This window comes from Jatropha curcas, chromosome 6 (assembly GCF_041381405.1).
Source record: "Jatropha curcas cultivar XTBG-Jc1 chromosome 6, XTBG_Jcur_1.0, whole genome shotgun sequence".
Classification (NCBI taxonomy): domain Eukaryota; kingdom Viridiplantae; phylum Streptophyta; class Magnoliopsida; order Malpighiales; family Euphorbiaceae; genus Jatropha; species Jatropha curcas.
The window spans coordinates 10,487,690-10,493,490 of NC_143156.1; the positions used below are offsets into that span (position 1 = coordinate 10,487,690).

The 5,801-nt window shown below is 35.4% G+C and overlaps 1 long non-coding RNA gene across 1 annotated transcript; it reads right to left on the reverse strand.

Annotated features, from left to right (window-relative positions):
• Positions 1 to 1,025: 1,025 nt before the first annotated feature.
• Positions 1,026 to 5,494, reverse strand: LOC110010933 (uncharacterized). The gene is made up of 2 exons (XR_002285982.3): positions 2,067 to 5,494; positions 1,026 to 1,867 (listed from the first exon to the last, which is right to left on the reverse strand). It is a non-coding gene; the product is annotated as an uncharacterized LOC110010933 (long non-coding RNA).
• Positions 5,495 to 5,801: the final 307 nt, after the last annotated feature.

The following is a 5,801-nucleotide window of genomic DNA, read 5'->3' on the forward strand; positions in this document are numbered from 1 at the left end:
AGTTAAAGAATTTTATTAATTATTAATAGTAAAGTTTTATGTCTAATCTATATAAGAATGTGTATTACTTGACATTATTATTACCGGATTATATTTTTAAAAATAATTCAAAAGCAAATTTTTTTAAAAAAAAAATTGATAACTCTTTATATTTTCCAAAAAATAACCATGTAACTCAGATTTTCCAACAGTAATTTTAAGGATTTAAATCTTGAATAAATCCCACTTGCTGCTTAAATATAATGACAAATGTATATCTATTTGCAAATGCCATATGTGCAAAAAATGTCAAACACAAAAAGCTCATATTCAAAATTGATGCTAATGTGTGTAAAAATATATTTCCATGTTGAATATATGTTAACTGTTAACTAGTATTATAAAATATTAAAAACCATAATTTACCTATCAAAAGCCTAATTAGATGATAAGTTAACTGGTTAGTCTACTCCATTCCTAGCTTGCCTTCATGATTGTGCTAAATGGACACCCAACAATTACTTCCCTACACATATGTTTTGTCAAACTCTTTCCATTAATCTCTACACAAATTTATTCTAGATCAACTAAATCTAGCACTCCATTTGAGAGAAGAAGTAATGCAATTCTAAAAAGAGATATTCACAAAATTATAAAGCCATTTGAATATTAGTAAACTCATGTGACTAGCATATGATTTAGTCTTAAGGGTGATTTAGACATTTGTTAGCTATTTAATAAACAAATTAACGTCTAGGCCTAATAATTTTTTTTTTATCAGCAATCAGGTTATTAAATTTATTAAGAAAGCTAGAAGGAGAACTCATCACACCCGAGCGACTACATCCAAGCCAATAGGCTTACCCAATACACCTGGATCCTAGCTTAGGATGACAAGAATACCAAGACAATAGAACAAGAGCTAGAAACCTCTCTTAAGACAAGAGAAGAGTGCTAGAAAAACTGAAAAAGAGATCCTGAACAATGATAGAACAAAGAGATAACTGCCAAAAATACGAAGAAACTAAATCCAAGCTAAGAATGAATTTGTAGCACTAACCCTTTTCTTAGCTAAAGAATCTGCAAAATGGTTATCATTTCTCAAGACGAAAACAAATTGAACCTTATTGAGATGAGACAAAATCTGATCAAACTTGTTAAGCTTCTCCCACCAATACCATGAGCGCTTGAGCTTCTGACTAATCCAACATAAAGTGTTTTTAGTGTCCGATTCCACAATCAAAGGAAAATGTTTAACATTTGAATTCAAAAAAATCTAAATAGCTGAAACAATAGCAAGTAATCAGCCTCATTTGAATCCAATATACCGACTGAATAATAAAAAATACATTAACTAATCCATTGTTGTCCCTTAACACACCTCCTACCCCTGCAGGCAACTTACCAGAGGAAGAACCGTCAGTGTTGAACTTCAGCCATCCTTTAACCGGCGCTCCCCAAAACACATACTTTCCTAGACTAGCAGTTGTGATACCCACTGAACTCCGATCTGCAAACTTCAATTGGGAACAAAAAGTAGTCACTGAGACCAATAGAAGTAAACTTAGCCATTAACAACTCAAAGCTTCTGAATTTAAGCATATCGACAACCTGTTCCAAATTTTGCCTTAGATCACTGAAGACAACTTTGTTTCTAGCTATCCAAATATACCACAAAATTAAAAGCATAATAGAATTCCATATAACACAACACCCTTTAACCAAAACAATACTCTCCCACTGCCAGCTCAAGTCTGCCAAGGAAAATGGCAGAACACACAGAACATCCCACCATCTCAGCACACCCATCCACACACTCCTTGCAAAAGAACAAGATAAGAGGACACAACTGATTCAATTTCCCCATTGTAAAAGGACAAACACACTCCTGCAAATTCAATAAAATATGATGTCTAAATAGATTTAATCTACAAGGAAGTTTGTTTAGCATTACTCTCCAAACAAAAAAAAAGAAACTTTCCCTAGTATTAAAGGAGACCAAAGTGGTTTTACATTGTAAGGAATATTTACCTTAACCAACTCAAACTGTTCCGTTAAAGAAAATAAATTTTTCACTGAAAAAGTACCTTGCTTGTTGAATGTCCAGATTACTCATCTTCCATATCTAGAATAACTGCCAGCCCATCTAATTCTGGATCAACTGAGCCTAGTACTCTTCTTGAAAACTTCTAAAATCACGCAGCTATGCTACTTGCCAAATCCATCTACCAGTAGCAAAGAAACCACAATCACAGATCTTACTCCTTTTATTTTTTTGCTAATCTGAAGAGTTTGGGAACAACGAAGAGAGAGGAACATTATCAATCCAAAGACCAAACAAAAATTAATACAATTATTATTTTCTAAAATCCATCTGAATCCTCCCTTAGAAATGGTTTTTAGAGAGGAAGAGATAACAACAAAAGCTATATCTCACCAAACTGGAGATAATTTTTTCCAGTACTCTGACCCCAAATTTGTATTCCACAATCGTTCATTACCATACTTTGAAATTAAAATGTGTTTCCTAAAAAACCATTTCCCGATTTAAACCTCCACCACCATTTTCCCAAAAGAGAAATGTTATTACATTTAAAATTAGGAACACCAATTCCACCAAAAGCCTTGCTACAACAAATAGAACTCATCGCCACCTAGTTTAAAGGCCTCTCATTCTCTAGCCCTTTACCCCTTAAAAACCTTCTCTGGATCGATGCAATTCTTTTGATGATAGAAAAAGGAGCTTTGAAAATAGACATGTAATACAAGGGTAGGGAAGATAACACTAATTTGATTAAAGCTATTCTTCCTCCGAAAGAAAAATTTCTTGCTTTCCACAACAACAATCTTCATTCAAACTTCTGAATCACTGCACGCCAAGAAGCAAGTTTCTACGACTGCTACCAATTGAATACCCAAATATGATGTAGGCAAGAGATCCGGGATGCACCCCAAAGTGGTTGCAAGGTTATCAATTCAAGTTCAAAAATCTTCACCCTAAATAGTTTACTCTTGCTGAAGTTAATTTTTACCCTTGATAAGAATTGAAAGCATACAAGAATTCTCCTTAAATTGCAAATTTGGCCCTTATCTGCAGCATTAAAAATCACCGAGTCATCTGCAAATTGAAGGTGGGAAACTATTACCTCGTCTTCCCCCACTTTTACGCTTGAAAAAAAAACGTTTTTCAATCGAATTTCTCATAAGAATATTAAGACCTTCAACCACAATAAGAAAAAGTAAAGGTGAAAAAAAGTCTCCTTGTTTGAGATCCCTACACATAGTAAATTCCTTCATAGGACACCCATTTACCAAAATCGATAATCTGGAAATCTCTAAGCACTCCTTTATCCAACTTCTCCATCTTTCACCAAAAGCCAATTTATCCATCATAGACAGTAGAAAGTTCCAGTTCACCAAATCCTAAGCCTTCTGAAAATTGGCCTTGAAAAAAACTGACTTAATTTTCCTTCTCTTTTAGTCATGAATTAATTCAGTGCATATTAAGATACCATCTATTATTTGACGACCCCCCACGAAAGCAGTTTGGTTCTCCCCAATGATAGAATTCATAACCCGCCTCATCCTTAAAAGGAGAAGTTTTGTTACCACCTTATAGACGCTTCCAATAAGGGAAATCAGCCTATAATCGAACAGACATTAAGGAGACGAAATCTTTGGGATCAATATTATAAAACTTGAATTCATTTAGATAACTTTCCATCATCATAAAAGTCTTGAAAAAATTTAAAAAGATCTTCTTTGATTGTTTCCCAGCAATTTTTGTAGAACTTTATTGTGTACCCATCCGACCTAGGAGACTTGGATAAACCGCAACTCCAAACAGCTTCCTTTATTTCTTTTCCAGAAAAAGGCACTTCTAAACGAAGCCTCTCTGACTCTGATAATTTTCTGACTGTTTCACATCTCAGAGAGGGTCTTATTGATGTGTCTGCTGCAAACATGTTAGAGAAGTGATGTTGAACTACATTTCTTACATCTGCCACTCCCGAAACCTAACATTAAAAATTTAGAATCGCTATTTGATTATTTGCTACTCTCTTATTAACTATTGCATGGTAGTATTTAGTATTAGCATCCCCTTCTTTCAGCCACTTCACCCTAGCTTTCTGCCTTAACATACTCTCTTAGCTCTTTGAATCTCTAACAGTTTTGAGAACAAAGATCTTCTCAAAGATACTTCATCGTTACTAAGATTATTAATTTTTGCCTTCAAAGCAAGAGTAGCTAAATCCCCAATGCATTTCAATTTTTCCTCATTCAAAATCCCAACCACTAATCGATTCCAAGACTTTAGTTCTTTCTTCAGAATTCGAAGCTTACTCATAAATAAAACCATTAAATCCCCGAAATATATTTTGATTCTAGTAATCTTTAACGACTTTTGGGAAACTCTTTTGGTCGCACCAGAAACTGAAGAAGCGAAAAGGTTTCAGTCCCCAGTTAGACAAATCAGAACCAAAAAGGATAGGGCAATGATCTGAACAGATTCTATTTAGACCCAACACTTGAAAGCCTGCCCAATTTTCTAGCCAACCATTACATACTAGAAACCTGTCGATCCTACTCATCTTGTTAACAGCTGCATTTGCCCAAGTGTCGCTTCTACCCATAATAGGAAAGTCTTGCAAATCACAGTTAGCAATGAAAGAATTAAAATTTGAACAGCTTACTAAGTCCTCTACACACCCTTTACGCTCTTGTTGTTCACTGACCGCATTAAAATCCCCACCTATACAGCATAATCCGGAACAACCCACAACTAAATAATGAAGTTCTGCGGAAACCAATTTTCTAGAGGCCAAATCGTTTGGGGTATAACTATTAAACAGAAAGCAGAAATCAAGGACATCTAGAAATTTGCCTTTCACCATACAAAACAAGAACCCAATACAATTTCAGATTGAAGAAACACAGACGAATGCCACACTGTCAAAAACTCCACCAGAAGCTCCTACCGCATCAAGGCAAGCCTAGTCAAACTTACTATCAACCAAGATTTTCTCCATAAATTTTCTTGAAATGCCCACCTTCTTAGTCTCCAAAAGAAAGAGGATATTTGCCTTATAATGTCTAACCAAATTTCTAACCTCTTTGCATCCCTTTACTGCCTAAGCCCTTTACATTTGGAGATAAAATTCTAGGAACAACCTTTAATTTGTTTTAAGAAAAAAAAAAAAAACCCAAATTTGTACATTCTTGAGAGAATCACTTCCTTCCTTGACGCCTCATCTCCACAAAGCCCTGAACCATTACCGAATCAGGACCTTCAAACTGCATCCCTATTTCTTTCCCCAGCTGTAAGTCTTTTTTAGCCTCGTTTAGATCAACAGAAGCCTCCTCGTCTATTGATTGAAGGAGGTTTCTGTTCGATAAGTTTGAGTTTCGAGATGCACGAGGTTTGGCTCTAGCCATGGCTAATGTTTTACGGTAGTTGGTTGTATTCATCACAGGAGGAAACTGGTCTTCAAGTTCTATTTGTCAAACACTCTCTGTTAAAAGACCCCAAATTGGCTTCATTATCAAGCCCATTAACCACATCAACTGGACTGGACTCCATGTCCAAGTTTATTGCCCCGTTAGTTGGCACAAGTCTATTGTCTTGGCCCACAGACATATTATTTATGTCACAAGCAGATGGATTCCCTGCTTCTTCAATCGAATAATTAGGCTCCAACGCATTATAGATGAGATGAGAGGGGCCCACTTCAACATCTGGCCCAAGTGCTAGATTGGAATTCACATTAGGGCTGCTCTAGTTAACCATCTTAGGGAATAAAATGGAATCATTTCTTTCATGA